The sequence below is a fragment of the Lissotriton helveticus genome, chromosome 2_1 (genome assembly GCF_964261635.1).
Source record: "Lissotriton helveticus chromosome 2_1, aLisHel1.1, whole genome shotgun sequence".
Lineage (NCBI taxonomy): Eukaryota > Metazoa > Chordata > Amphibia > Caudata > Salamandridae > Lissotriton > Lissotriton helveticus.
In genome coordinates, this window is record NC_136059.1 from 258,416,964 (window position 1) to 258,432,837 (window position 15,874).

At 41.1% G+C, this 15,874-nt stretch overlaps 1 long non-coding RNA gene across 1 annotated transcript in view; it reads right to left on the reverse strand.

The window, feature by feature from the left end:
- Nucleotides 1-585: 585 nt before the first annotated feature.
- The window catches only part of LOC144819307 (uncharacterized), a 60,724-nt gene continuing 45,435 nt past the window's right edge, over nucleotides 586-15,874 (reverse strand). The window contains exons 3-5 of the long non-coding RNA XR_013607282.1: nucleotides 1,472-1,558; nucleotides 1,146-1,375; nucleotides 586-1,051 (exon numbers count right to left, since the gene is read on the reverse strand). This is a non-coding gene — a long non-coding RNA (uncharacterized LOC144819307). The remainder of the gene's footprint in view (nucleotides 1,052-1,145; nucleotides 1,376-1,471; nucleotides 1,559-15,874) is intronic.

Below are 15,874 nucleotides of genomic sequence, written 5' to 3' on the forward strand. Positions count from 1 at the left end.
AGTGTGTGTCATCGCTCTTACACAACTCATTTGTACTGAGGACTGCGGCAGATGCTCGACTCCGCCAGCGTTTCACCATCGTCTACTCAGAGACGGAAATAAATCTGTTGGGCCAGACAGAAGTTCACTAAGGGACAAACAAGCATGAGAGGAATCCTTAGAGAGAGCCTCAGAGGGCTACATATTGTACAGACAGAGCATCCTTTGCCAAGGAGTCTCTGTTTGTAGCAAAGGCAGTGTTCTGTCATTCATCAGATGACTTTTCACAGAAAATAACATTTCAGTAAAAATATTTATTCGAAAAAACATTGGTAGTACCCAAAACAAGCATTTGCAAGGCAATAGGGCTCGCATTTACGAGAGTTTGAGTTAATGGCATTGTAAATGACAATGCCTTTTATTTATGTGTTGTTAAATAAAATATATATTATATAACAAAAACGGGCCTGACTCTAATCAGTAAGGCTGAGTCAACTGAACCAAAAAACAACCAAGATGCCAGTACTAATACAAATTTAAAACAATTGAATGAAAGGTGCAAGGATAACCAAACCAGGCAACCTAAGCTCATTAGTAGACTTTATTTTCAATATTTCAAAAATGTCTTCAATAGAGAAACACATATTTGTACATAGAATACAAAAACCATTAAATAAATACCTTCACACACTAAAATGTTCAGTCACTCCCGACTCTAGTACAAACACACTGTCACATTCATTCTATCTACAATCTAACACTCACCACATTCATCACACACCACAAAGTCCTTTATGAGCCAATATGACTTGTTCAACTTAAATAAATAGAAGCCCTTACAACCACCAAACACAGCAATAGTAAGTTCTGTTTAAGCTAAATGCAAAGCACCATAACATATAATGGTCAACAAACAATTTTCAAATTACTAAAGATCTACGAGTTATCTTCAGTGTGCACCAGACTCTAATAACAGAAAATGCTAAATACAATTGTTTGGTAGTGTAAATAAAGAGGTCTACGCGTTTCAAACACCGGTCAATACTGGGGTTCTCATCAGGACCAAGAAACACTGTGGGAACAAAAAGAACACAAATGTCAAAACCTTGCCTTCACTCAATAAGCCCACCGCTTCACACCAGAGATCTCCACCAGCTTCTACTTACCAAACTTAAAGAAAAGCCACAGCCGTGGACTTCCTACGTTATTTAACTTGCGGCAAAAAACCCTAAAAAAGAAAACAAATAAAACGTCCTTTTGTCATGCTTGTCAAGAGGCCTGTGCCTAATTTATCCAATGTAGGCTCTTACTTCATGTAAAAAATGGCCCAGTCGATAATATCTGCTTATTCCAAAAAGCTTCCTACTTGCCTCCTACTTGCCCAAGTCGTGAATACCTATTGTAAAAGAAAAGGGTATATACATTGGTGCCTGGTTCCCTCATGTTTGAGCAGTGAACTAGTTGTACACTGTTTTGTCCATGCGGGTCATACCTTATCAATGCGGTGCCTCCGACCAGTAGGTAAAGAAAGATGCTGTGTTTTCAAAAAGGTTCCCTGTGTGCCACAAGACGTGAACACCTATGTAAAAGGGAAAAAATGGAGCCTGTTTACTTTACTTCATGTTAGTGCAAAGGTGGCGAACATTCACTTTTTAAACAATCCACGGCGTACCTTTTTAGTACGGTGCCTCCGCGTGGACTCGCGCTCTGATTCTAATGACCCTCGCCGTAATTGTTAAATAAAAGGCATTGTCATTTACAATGCCAATAGCTCAAACTCTGGCAAATGCGAGGCCTATTGTATTGCAAAAGCGTTTGTGCTATATCTTTTTTTAAAAGCGTTGGGAGAGAGCGTGTCTTGCCTGCAACATCAGCTACTTCAAGGCTATTTGAGAAAATAGTGCTTTGAGGCTGTAATTAAAACCTACTGAGTAACAACACACGTAGCAGGGGGTGTCGCAATGGGAGGTTACAAAATGAGACAAGGCGGTAGTTATGAGGGGCTAAGCCTATTGACCAATGAACAGCCACAGTTTACAGTGGACAATGACACAAATCAATGAAAAATAGGGGCGGGGAATGGGCGGAGCTTCAAGTCCCTACCCGAATACAGCATTCCTCGCAGAGCAGCGCATGCGCTTGCCAAGCTCGACCTAAAAAGGAGAGAAGGCTTGACAATTGTTCAGAGAGCAAAGGCAAATAAACCAATAAAAACAATATTATCATAGTCGAGAAAAATTCAATATCAGGCAGTATTCAGAAAAGGGAGGGTATGACATAATGTCTGGACTGATAAGTCAAAAACAATCAAATAGCAGGCGAGCAGTCGTCTGGCCAAGGTGGAAGGCCATGATCAGCCTTATGCCCCTTCACCATAAAAATGTATTCGCAGACAGAACTTTTTAGTTACACAGAAAAGGCAATTTAATGAAATTAGGATAATCACTTTATCCGTGAATTTAGGGTTTTTGTTAAGCACTTTTAACCACTGTAAGGTAACCGCAGGGCAGTACCAGAGTATGCTACCTATAACGGTGAGCTGTTCTACAATGGCCTTCAGTTTTATAGCATGTCTCGCAGGAACTTCACAGACTCACTGCCCATTGATTTTATGCTTTTTTAACACAAACACCTTTTTTTGGTCGAACTTGCTTTATTGGTTTTTGCACATATCAAAATGCGACAGGTGGTCAACATCAGACACTGATATCATACAACAAAACAGCTAGGTTGGCTAACAGTTTCGGCTAGGAGAAGGCAAATCCAAATGGAACAAAAAGTTTTACATTACAATGCTGTCAATCAGACCTCCCAACACCCCTTTTAGCCAGCAACCTCCCCCAAACTCCCAAACAAAAACCTTTAAACAGAGGTACTTGATTGGGATGTTGTCATTGGTATGCAAAATGGCATGAGGTGAGGGAGACATGAGAAGGGCTAAAGTGTACGTGAACGTACCATCCTGGGAGGATTGGTGAAGTACAGCAATACTTGAATTGAATTAGGAGAAGAGCCCTCCTGCGTGGAGGGCATGCACATACTGAGAGGCCTTTTGAAAGATAGTCCACTAAGGGGCCCCAAATTTATTACAAGTCTTTGTAGTTGTCTAAGAGAATATCACCCATCCTTTCCATAGTGATGGCCTGCCAGAGTCGGGCATGTCACTGAGACAACAATGGCGCCTCTGTCCTCTTCTACCAGGGCCGGACTGGGAACCACAACCGGCCCTGGCAAAGTGCTCGGTCGGCACCCACTCCCCACTCGGGGGGGTTGGAGGTGATGCCGAGCTCTTTGCCGGGGCCGGTTTTCGGCCGAGTTTTTGTACAGGGCCGATTTTGCAGGTACGCTGCAAAAACGGCCCTGTAAGAAAACTGGCCCCCAGGGGCCCAAAACCGGCCCCATCCCGTGCGGCCCACCGGGGGATTGCCTGGTGCCCACTGTGGCCAGTCCGGCCCTGCCTTCTACGTGGTCGTCAGAACAAGCTTAGCAGCACCTGGCAGGGCCGGACTGGGAACCACAACCGGCCCTGGCAAAGTGCTCGACCGGCCCACCCCTCCCCTCTGGGGGGGAGGAAGGGGGGGAGGGTTGGAGGTGCCGCCAAGGTCTTTGCCGGGCCGGTTTTCGGCCGATTTTGGTACAGGGTCGATTTTGCAGCTATGCTGCAAAAACGGCCCTGTAACAAAAACAGCCCCCAGGGGCCCAAAACTGGCCCCCACCCATGCGGCGCACCAGGGAATTGCCCGGTGTCCGTTATGACCAGTCCAGCCCTGGCACCTAGGCACAGCCGCAATAGCGCTCGATCACCAGATGTTTGATACTTAAGAGAGTCACACTATCCCAGTAGGGCGAATCCAGGGGAGGCCGGCATTGGATACCCCAGGATGTCTTTCAGACCAGTATGGGCGATTGTTTAGGCAATCTCTCCATATGTGATGGAAATCCCCCGGCAACGCACAACCCCTCAGATCAGATGAAGCCGGGAAATAAAATTCAGCTTGGTAGGGTAGATGTACCAGTCAAAAAGTATTTTGTAGTGCGCCTCTCTCATACCTATTGTGGTTAAACTTGGGGATGTCTCTCCAGTGTTTATGCCACTTCACGTCTGGAATTGTCTTCCTGAGAGTTACTTCCCAAAGGTGATGTGACGGGGTTGCAGGGTGAGAGCAATAAGGAATAAAGGAGATACACCCTCTCGATCCCCCGCACTTCTAGCAAATTGTTTGATGAAGTAAGAATCCCAATGGCTGCCACCGTAACACCTGCGTGGAGTACCCAATGTTCCAGTTGTGTATAGCCAGAGACATAAACGCCTTTTAAACTTTTTCATGTGAATAAATATGCAGCGCCTGCATTGTTCTATTGTATGTTTTTATGCAGTGTTTATTGTTAAATTGTTGTATTGAAGTTGCATTTATAGAGATCTTCAAATCATTTTCCTTTATGAGGCACAGACGTGTTTTAGGGGACAGTTATCACACTATGCCCAGGACGACTAGAATGATGTGATTCTACAGCTGCAGCTTTTTTTGCATACCTACGATTTGCTGCATTTGCCACATAATCCATCATCTGCTGTATAATCTGCAGAATTTAACAACAAAATTGTTTCTAGCTCAAACAGATCAAAAGTTACAAAAAAGGCAACATATGCTTACACTCAATGGAAGGCGCTATGCAACATTTAACTGGTCATCTTTCAGTTGCTTATTTCTGTATTTGTTTGTTAAACTTGCACTAGCGAGGTGAAATCTTTGGCCAGACCTTATTACCATGGGTAAAAATAACAAGACAATGAAGTAATACTATAAATAAATGTGCTGCATTATGCCCTATAATTTACCTTTTCTTGCTGCATAATTTAGTCAACCCCTAGGCATATTTTGGTGCTGCCCTGTCGCATAAGTCCAGTGGCTCTGACTATACCATACAGTCAGGGTTAGCATTTGCCAAGCTGGAAAGAGGTTTGGCCATCCCCTGCAGCGTAATTCTAGTGGCACGGCTTGTAAATGAAGTGTTTCAGTTCTTTGTGGGATGACTAGAAAGTGGTGATTTTGTTTTGTCATTCACCGCTGTGGCGTGTAATGGGTCAGACAAATATTGCTCCAAGAGGAAAAATGAATAATCGATTTTTAAATTATTTTAACGAATCAGTAGGTAACTTCACTAATCCTACGTCAGTTGCATATTGTAGCCAATTCAATATAGGAACCTGGAGCATAAATCATCTCAAATCTTGCAATATAATTCAAAATGCAGTTTTTGATATAGAATAAAAAATTAGTCAGTCTCATTTATGCAAATAGGAAAGGAGTAGGTTGTGAGTATGGCCCATGCAGAAAGTGTTTCGATTTATAGTCATATACTGTACTATTTTGAATATTTATTGTAAATGTTTTTATGGGTTTTGTTCAAAACCATTTATCAAAATTGATAAAGTTTAAAAGTTAAAAACAAAGGGCCCGATTCACAAACGTAATCTGAGACAAAATCCTTACTTTACGACTTTTGGTATTCAAAAAAGGCCTTTAGGAGTAGTAAAGTTAGTATTCCTAACTTTGCTACTCCTAAAGGCCTTTTTTGAATACCAAAAGTTGTAAAGTTAGGATTTTGTCTCAGATTACTTTTGTGAATCGGGCCCTTTGTTTTTAACTTTTAAACTTTATCAATTTTGATAAATGGTTTTGAACAACACCCATAAAAACATTTACAATAAACATTCAAAATAGCACAAGATATCATTATCATTATTACCCTTTGTGAATACTGAAAGTCATAGTTAGGATTTTGTCTCAGTTTAGGAGTAGTAAAGTTAAGAATCCTAACTTTAGTACTCCTAAATGCCTTTTCTAGAATCCCTAAAATCTGTCTCAGATTACTTTTGTGAATCGGGCCCCTCACAGTCCCACAATGAGGCTCTGCCAGTTGAGTTGAGTGGAGATCTCTCTGCCAGTCCATGGGAGGTGTTGTTGGCAGTCTAGTTTGGGAGAAAAATATAAACTACAGGGATGCTTCAAGGCTAGCTGTCCACAGCTTTGTTTTTGGTTCTCTCGGTATCACAAGGTCCTACATGTATATACGTGCCATCAAGACCCATCCATGAATACTGACATGCTCTGATACAGCACCGGATACCAGCATATAAACCACTGAGATTTATTTCAAGGTTTTAGCCAACATGTACGCGTTTCGGCCGAGGCACCCGCCTGTGTCACACATGGTGGGCGCCATATTGAGCTTGCCTTATATAGTGTAGGCAGATCACGTGTTGCATAAACATGAAAGAAAAGGAAAATAAATCTATACATACAACATTAATTTCAAATGATGACAGTTTGACTTTTCTAGGATATTTGATGCAAGCCCAGCACATTTTAGATACCAAAACTCCTACTACCACATACGTGCACTGCTAATCGTATCTGCACTGTTTAGAGTTGTTGTGACGTGAAGACCAGCCGGTTAAATACCAACGACCAGTGTCGGGTCCTCACCACAAAAATCAAACTTGTGCCAGACACCACACAGCAAATGTAAACAGTGCAGAGATTTAAAAGCCCGGGTCACGTTATATGCCTATTATGCCCAGTGATGTAAATACTATGCCCTTAACACAATCAAGTTTTTCAAAAGAGCGGAAAGATACCCACATTTAAAATGTTCCCATAAATATTTGCCAGACACAGTCCTGAGCAAAATGGAAAATAAAGGAGAGTTCTTTTTCTCTTCCAGGTGCCGCTTAGACGAAAATGTTAATTTCAGTCATTAGCTTTGATTTACAACTATATATATATATATATATATATATATATATATATATATATATATATATATTCACTGAAAAAACCATAGGTTATAGACCATATATAGTTAGGAATTAGCATTTAGAAAACCTTATTTTACTCACACAAAACCATTGAAATTCCATATATAGTTAGTTGCACTAACTATATATCGCGCACCCGCAATCCACTGCTGATGATGTCACATATTACATCATTCATGACATGGTCAGTGACATCACTGATGACATCACTGATGACATCTCAAATGACATCACTGATGACAACATCCAGTGATTATGTGTTTCTGTAAAGTTTAAATATGTTTTACATATTGAAGAATGAGTGGATGTATAAGTGTCTGAATGAAGGTTTTAGTAGGTGCGTGATTGACTGTATGAGTGAGTGATTAAATGCGTCTTACTAAATGCACGGGTTAGTGACTAAACTGTCTGAAAGTGTGCATAAGTATGTCTGTTGTTGTGCAAGCTGCTGCATGTGTTGATCAGTAGCTATATAAGTAGCTATATGGGTTATTGATTGGTTGCACAAGTATTTGTATGGGAGACTGAGTGTGTGTATGGCTGGCTGGGAGGTGTGTGACTCTGTGCAGATCAATGTGTACTTGTATCAGTGATTCTATAAGAGAGTAAGTATGTGTTAGTATATGGTTGAAAATGTAAGGTACTCTATGTTTAACTGTGTAGATTAGAAAATGGAAGTGTGATTGATTCTTTACAGGACTGACTAGGTGTGTGAGTAACTCCATGGATGAGTGGCAGAGTGTGAGTGTCTGTATAGGTGTATGAGTGCATATGATAGTGTTGTAAAGATGAGTGATTGTATGTATGAATGATTGTATGGGTGAATGAGTGAATGTGTGTGTAGACGTAGGAATCAGTGAGTGCGTATGTAGTAACTAGTATTGGTGTGTCAATGGTTTCAAAAATTATACTCTGTATTTAACACTGGGTGTAACAGAGGTTATATTAAAGTGTGAGGAGATGCATTGTATTGTCACATTAATGATATCATCATTGATGTGACCATTGATGTCAAATGAGATATCATCAGTGATGTCATTTGAGATGTCATCAGTGATGTCATCAGTGATGTCACTGACCATGTCATGAATGATGTAATATGTGACATCATCAGCAGTGGATTGCGGGTGCGCGATATATAGTTAGTGCAACTAACTATATATGGAATTTCAATGGTTTTGTGTGAGTAAAATAAGGTTTTCTAAATGCTAATTCCTAACTATATATGGTCTATAACCTATGGTTTTTTCTGTGAATTTCATTGGTTTTTTAACAGCTAATATCTGTAGCTGTAAAATGTATTCTTCTTTAAATCCAAAAATATATTTTATATGTTTATTAATAATTTTTTTTTTTTATATTTTTTTTTCTTCGTTCCCGCTTCGCGAATCGGGAAACTTCCCGTTAGCTGACCTTGATGCCGCGAAATAGACCGCGAGCCGGTAAACATTTCTTTACCGCAACTGCCGCATTAGAAAACAACATCGTGACGCCTCCCGTCCACATGACGTTTCGCGTTGTCGCGTGATACGTCATATGACGTGCTACGTTAGCGAACTGGTACGCGAAGCGAGGCGCAAAGCGCAGGTTTCTGGAAGCAAACCGGGAGGCCCTGCAAAGCGCGTAACGTAAACACAGCAGGTCATGTGACTTGGTAATAACACTTTTCATTGGTTCATTTCACTTTTGGTTTCCTAATGATGTAAGACTAGGTCATATAATCTAAAATGAACACTTTTCATTGGTTGAGAACTATTGTTTTTCCCAAATGATGAAAATCCCTCCTTCTTTCCTCACTCTGACTTTCATCATTGTGAGAGAAAGACCCTTTGTTACCAGTGAGCAATGGCTTCTTTAGTAGCTTCAGCTGGTGCTTCCCCACCACCTCCACCACATCCAAGGAAGAGTGGACCACCTGCTGAAGTTATAATTCAGCAAGAAGAGGAAGAAGAGGAACAGGACGAAGAGCACGAAGAGAGGCACTTTTTGCCTGAGGAGCCCAGGACGTCTCACCGGAAAGAAAACTTCATTTGGCAATTTTTTAAAATTCCCAAAGGTCAGAAAAAAGTAAATGCAAGATACATAACTTGCCTTATATGTCAAGATAGACTGTCCAGAGGGACCGACAAAAAATACAGTTTCGGAAACTACACAATGCATCGCCATATGACTAGGTGGCATCCTAACAACTACAGTGCTGCACAGTTTCGTAACGACCTAGATAATCTCCCTATTATGGCCAGAAGATCTGTTGTACCGGAAGTAATGGGACCAGAGGGCAGGGAGATGGTGCCAAATATACAAACGAGATTTCGTGAAGTAAAACAAGTCTGCGTACATTGCAGTGGATTCATTTGCTACGGAGAAAGTAGCATCACTCTGATCAACAGAGCTATTGACAATCATGCTCATGTTTGTCCGAAACGCCCCAAACAATAAATTCTTTTTTTTTTTTTTGCTCCTGTTGAGCCCTTTACAATGAATCGTTTTCGTTGCCCCCTCCAAAAAAAAAACAAAAAAAATATAAAACTGTTCAGAAAAATTCAAAAAAAGTAAAAAAATGTTCAGAAAAATAATAAAAAAAATATAAAACAACAAAAACAATAAAAAAAAAGTTCTTTTCAGAACTACCTCCCCGGTATTAAAAAATTGGTACAATATTTGGAACTGTGCCAACCTCTATTTCTCTTAGTTCGCTTCCCAGTTCGCTCGCCGGTACGCGAACCGGAAGCGAACCAAAAAAACAGTAAGTATAAGGGAAGGAAACAGACAGTTATGTTAAAAGAAAGACAGCTATAGGGGAGTAAACTAGAGATACTATTACCCGTAATCCACTGCTGATGATGTCACATATTACATCATTCATGACATGCTCAGTATGTATGGAAAGGGGCAGATTTATATTAACTAGCACATCCCCAGAGATGCACCAGTTAACGTGCACCGCTGCTCTACCACCCACAGTCTGCCGCATTTACAATCAGATAGGACAAAGCTGCATCAAAACCCTGCGCCTGCTTGAAGCAGGCATAGATCTTGACGCAGGTAGGCTGAAAGCTAAAGCAACAACTAAGTGTCGTGTGCAGAAGTTGCAAAAAAGGAAAAATGGCGTTTAAACCAATAATGAGCCCATGCTAACTTAACACAGTGTAAAGATATCCAGGATCTACATCAGTTTGGGGTTCACGAACCTGGCAGGTAAAAGGCACTGAGGCTTTGCACCGTGCATATCTCATCCCAAATCATATGTTGTTTGTGAATGAAACAATTTCCCAGACCAAATGCTTTGGATTGGCTACTTCTAAAAAATTAAACACCCCTACTATCCCGGAGTTAGAGGAATATGATGGTTGGAGTAATTTTACTCGGTTGTCCATTAAAGATTTACAGGCCCTACTCCATAATTCTTCCTTTAACATTTCCAGTATAAATCCAAAAGGTTGGCTGCTTTGGCAACGTGCCTTATCCACGGTTTAATAACGCTGCCTTTTGCTTTATATAAGTTTTCAAATTGTGTGAAATATATACCAATAGGTCGTTATGCACCTTTAGGTAGTGGTTTTCTTCATGAGGTCTGGTCGCTTCCATACACATACAGATGTTTCAAAGATGATCAAGAAGTTTATCTGAATGGAGAGGAATGCACTGAGACGCCAGATCATTCACTAATGTGTAGGCACATACAGTTACACGGTTCATGCAACAAACACCGACCAAATATGGCTTGCGTGTTGCAAGGCACGCCAGTTCCTGCTATCATCCCCACGTTCAAGTTGTTGGAAAATGGTAGTTATTTGATGCTCAATAATGAAGATTGTTCTGGGTTAATTAAAAGTATTCCTTTTATCGTAACAGTAAGTGAACGGATTATTTGCTGCAGAAATGTTCTATTTCCTCCCACACATGAACATAGGGAGTTTTCAATCTGGCCACAAATACCAACCTTGGGAACAGATTTCAACGGCATGGCAAGAATAAGAGCTCTTTTGTCTCAGAGAGAGGTGGCCTTGAGTTCGGCCCGTGAAACTTTCGTGCTTCACATAGCGAACACCCGTACAGAGGTGCAGACCCTTTTAAATACAGATTTGCCTTTCCATTTCAGCAAGATGGTTCGGACTATCTTTAACGCGTCCTCCACAAAGGGCCTGGCGCACTTTTTTAAAGTTGTTACCAGTGGTCTCGTGACTTCATTTGAGAAAATCTTTGGAGTCATCCCTGCTTTCTTTCATTCTATTTTTTCCACTGTGCTTGGTGGATTCCCATTTTTACTTGCATTACCAGCGGACGCTCTTGTGCTTTTTTACATTTTTAAATATGGATGTCCCTCCTGTGCAAGCTCCCGCCCTGCAGCTGCTGACGCTGTTCCGCAATCGCATGCTTGAATATTATGGCACAATGCCGTTGGCGATATTAAGCACGGCATATGGATTATCTTTTCGATTCTCCTACTTCACCTGTGTCCAGCCTGTATTTCACTGCCTGACCTGTGATTTCGATTGGGCCATTGATTTGTATCTCTGCGGACCGGTTTCTCCTGACGTCGACTTTAATCAGCTGATGACTCCTATCATTACTCACGAGTTGGTTTGTCCTGGCGAAAGGATTATGGCTGTGGCATTGATGCATGGACTAATTGGTCCCTGGAATTTACTGGCGGCAACACAGTCTTTCTTGGAACAGAGCTTTCTTGAAAACCCACCGAGCTGTCCTCTGATGGTGATAGAGGATCCGGTGCTGGGAGAGCACGTATGTTCTTTTCCGCTTTTAAATTGGATGGCTGAACTCTTTTCGGATGAAGACGGTGACTTCCTATTGGAGGCTGTTGCAGCTTATTTTGCATACACAGTTATGTCATAGACCTTTTTCATGTTTGATATGCTGAGTACTAGCATTTCATTGACAATTCATTGACTTATTTGTCAAGTTTTTATTATTTAGCTTGCCTATTGGCTTAAGCCTCGATAAAGTAGTTGGCTGTTTTATTTTTCTTTAGCATTACATTTTCCTAGTTTTTAATGTTTTACCTTGCGGACCGTCCACATATAAAGTTGCAATCTGCTCTCATGAGATGCCACTTCTATTATCTTATTCAGTTCGTTTCCGGATCATGGGGAGGTGTCATCTAGATCCTGGATATCTTTACACCGTGTTAAGTTAGCATGGGCTCATTACCGGTTTAAACGCCATTTTTCCTTTTTTGCAACTTCTGCACACGACACTTAGGTGTTGCTTTAGCTTTCAACCTAGTAGTTCATCGTGGTTTACATGAGAATAATATGTTATTGCTCTACTATCTGCTTTGCTTGTTAAACTATATCTGTACAGCGACTGCTGAAGTTTCAAGAACAACACGATACAGAATTGTTATGAGGTCTGATCTCCACGACTTCATACTCATAACATAAGTGCAGCTTCTGCCAATTCTGGGCATGAGGCGGGTTTTATATTGCTTTGCCGAACACACATACACAACACTTGATGCGGTTCACATGAAGAGAGAGCTGGTGTATGCTGATGTGATTCCTTCAAATCTAAGACACTAAAGTATGGGCACGCCCTAAACCAACACAAAGAGACCTTCTTAGCAAATAATATAATATGTGTATTAGGGAGGGTCAGATATAAGCAGCCGCGGGCCGTGGAGGGAGTTACGGTGAGGCAGGGAGGCGGGGAGGAGCCCTCTCCACCCTGCCCCTCCCCCTCCCCACCTCCCTGCCCCACCGTAACTCCCTCCACGGCCCGCGGCTGCTTATAAGTGTTGCTAACTCTTATTCATTTACAGCATGTTAACATACTGTCACCATTCGCTTTTTATGTACTAGTAACTATGCTGGTAATTTTGCTACTGATAATATGTGTACTTCTATTATCTAAGATACTACGCCTGAGAAGACGGCATTAGTAAATAAACATTTCAAATACACATGTGTTCTTCTTAACTCCATGTTCTGGTTTCTAAGAAATATATAACGACCGACTGTTCATGAGTTCCACGTATCCTGAGGTACTATAAGTTCATATTCTGGATTGTCTAAACATTGAGAGTTTGTTATATCCAATGTGACACTGTACCTAGCTTGCTAAGGGGTTTTTGATTACTAAGGTGAGTTTTGGGGCACCCTAATTCGCCGAGGTTCCAATCCTCTGTCCACAGTTCTGTGTGAGAACAGAAACCCTGCGACAGGGGCACCCCTGAGCCTTGCTGGAGCTTCATCACACTTGCGATACAACTCCAGCAATGCGCCACCTTTACGGCACAGATACGTCACGCATCTGTGCTGTTTTTGCCCCATGATGCGCCGCATTGTAAATGCAGCACACCATAGGTGACGGAACAGCGGCACAGAATGACTAACACATCCCTGGTGATGCGCCAGTCATCATAAATCTATCCCTATGCTTCTTATCTTGTTAGAGATGAACCGCCATATGTATCATCAAAGTTTTTTGCATTTCCTAAATAGCGAACTTTAAGGAATAAATAGCGATTCTTTACCATTCCTAGTTTGCGATGAGCTATTTGCTAATTACAAATTACCCATTCATTTCCATGCAGCAGGAGGCCCATAGGAATGAAGGTGCAATTTGCGATTAGCAATTACCTCATCGCAAATTACGAATTTTTCCGAGGGTGCAGGGGTGTCTCAAGAACACCCTGCTGCACCCCTGAAAAAGAAATTTGGGAGCATATGGCGCACATAAATTTTGAAAACATTCCTTTACCTCAAAAACGATTTTCAACTCATAATTTGAAAACACTGCACATGGGGAAATGACTTAAAATGTCCTTAAGACACATAAAAGCGTTTTTTGATTGCCTTTGCAGCATGTTTCAGTCACCTTTAACATGCCTATGTAACGCAAACATTCAAAATATAAATTTGCCATGCACAGGTGGGAGCATATTTACAAGCAATTTGCTCCACAGACAAACTTCTTACATTGAAATGGGAAAAATAACATCAGAGACTCTCAATTACCTTATAAAGAAGCAGACACCATTATGTCCTTGTCATCAATATTAAAACCATTGCTTTTTCTCAAAAACGATTTACAAGTCATAATTTGAAAACACTCCACAGCTCCTATGCACATAAAAACCCTGTCAGTACTAATACTTCACATTTTCTCCAATTACAATTTCTCAAAGAAACAAAATCTATTTGTAAAACACTTGAGACAAAGCAACATTTGAAAAACACAACTTTCTTCATAATTTTCTCCTTAAAGCACACTATTTTCTATCTAAATTAAAGAAATCTTTTCTCACCTTAGCAAATACTTTGAGTTTCAAAACAGTCTCAGAAACACACCAATTTGTCTTCAGCAGAGCAAAAGGTATGCACTCCAGAGTCTGCAGCTATCAAAAGCACAGAAATGCTGTAATTCTTCACACATATCTCTCATGTCACCCAATCAAAACTCTTCCCTCACTTTTTTTCAAATGAAAACCCTTCCCCCCTCTGCCATTTCATGCCTTTTCTGCATGGCAACCACGTCTTGGAAGACCTCTGGTGTTTGCAAGTTCACACAACAATGTTGCAATTGAACTCTGAACTCTCAGTGCACCTCATATCCAGTGCATTCTTTCATTTAATGATTTTTTCTTGACCACTCAAAATACATCTTTCAAACAACTCATCCATGCACCCTAACTTTCTGTTTTCAGCAATCAAAATCCACCAATCACTGTTACTGCTTCATTAACACAGAAACTCCACAGTTTTTTTCATTTTAAACTCTTATTTTTTCAACTGCCATTTCATTGCCACACTTCATCTGACTGCAGGAGAACCTTCTCTCACCATGTTTTCTGTCTGGATTGTTGGACATAGTTACATCTATTGGGCTCAGAGGTATGCTGAGAACAGGAATTTACCTAATCTCAATTTACAAGATGTGGAAATTAAGTGGTTTGGCCACAGAGGATTAAAATGTCACCAATTGATACCATTGGTGAAAACCTTTATGCATTTGCCAAAACCTGACCTATTAATTGTGCACTGTGGAGGTAATGATTTGGGCACTTTAACTGGGGTAGGTCTGGAAATGCTTTTAAAGGACACCTTTGAGCAATTGATGGCACTTTTTCCTCAGACTGCCTTGGTATATTCAAATATATGCCAAAGACAGAAATGGAGGTGGTCAAACCAATTTTGTCCACAAATTGAGAAGTCGAGGAAGCATGTAAACAAATCTGTTTCAGCTTACATGAGAGACCATGGAATGGGCTCCCTGTACAACAATAACTTGCGTTACTACATGCAAGATATCTACAGAGGAGATGGAGTTCACTTCTCAGATGAGGGCAACAGAGTTTTCATTTTGAATTTAAGACTGTGCATTGGTACCTACTTATAAGTACCTAAATGTACCATAAACCCAAAAGCTCTTCTCAGAGCTACCCTACATCTGATCACTCACAATTATTATTTTACTCTAACTTTTTTCACTAATTTTCAAGAAAGTACGCTCCCCAGAACGCTTCCCGGTTCGCGAACCGGGCGCACTCCACGCAAAAAAACTAAAAAAACGATATATTTTTTTTTGCCCTGCGAGACCCTTTTAAAGCCTCCACATCAAACCTAGGGGGTCAGGGACGATCTACTATGCCCCCTTATGGTCATTTGCCCCTTCGCTTTGGCCTCCTCTTGTCTCTCGATCCTACCGAGAGACAAGATGGCGGCCGCTACGGACTGTTTGGAATGTTTACACACGCCGAAGAACCAATCAGCTTCGCAAAGCTCCGAAGCGGAGCGCTGTTACAGATATATATCTTTTTTTGAACGTTAATTTCTCAAAATCCACTGGAGCACATATATTGAGACCTAGCAAAGGCACATCGGGCTACCAGTCCCTACAATTTTGCCAAGTTTCGTGCAAATCCATTCAGCCGTTCGATTATTATTATTATTTTTTTTTTTTGCCCCACGGGGCCCTTTTAAAACCTCCACATCAAACCTAGGGGGTCAGCGAGAATCTACTATGCCCCCTTATGGTCATTTGCCCCTTCGCTTTGGCCTCCTCTTGTCTCTCGATCCTACCGAGAGACAAGATGGCGGCCGCTACGGA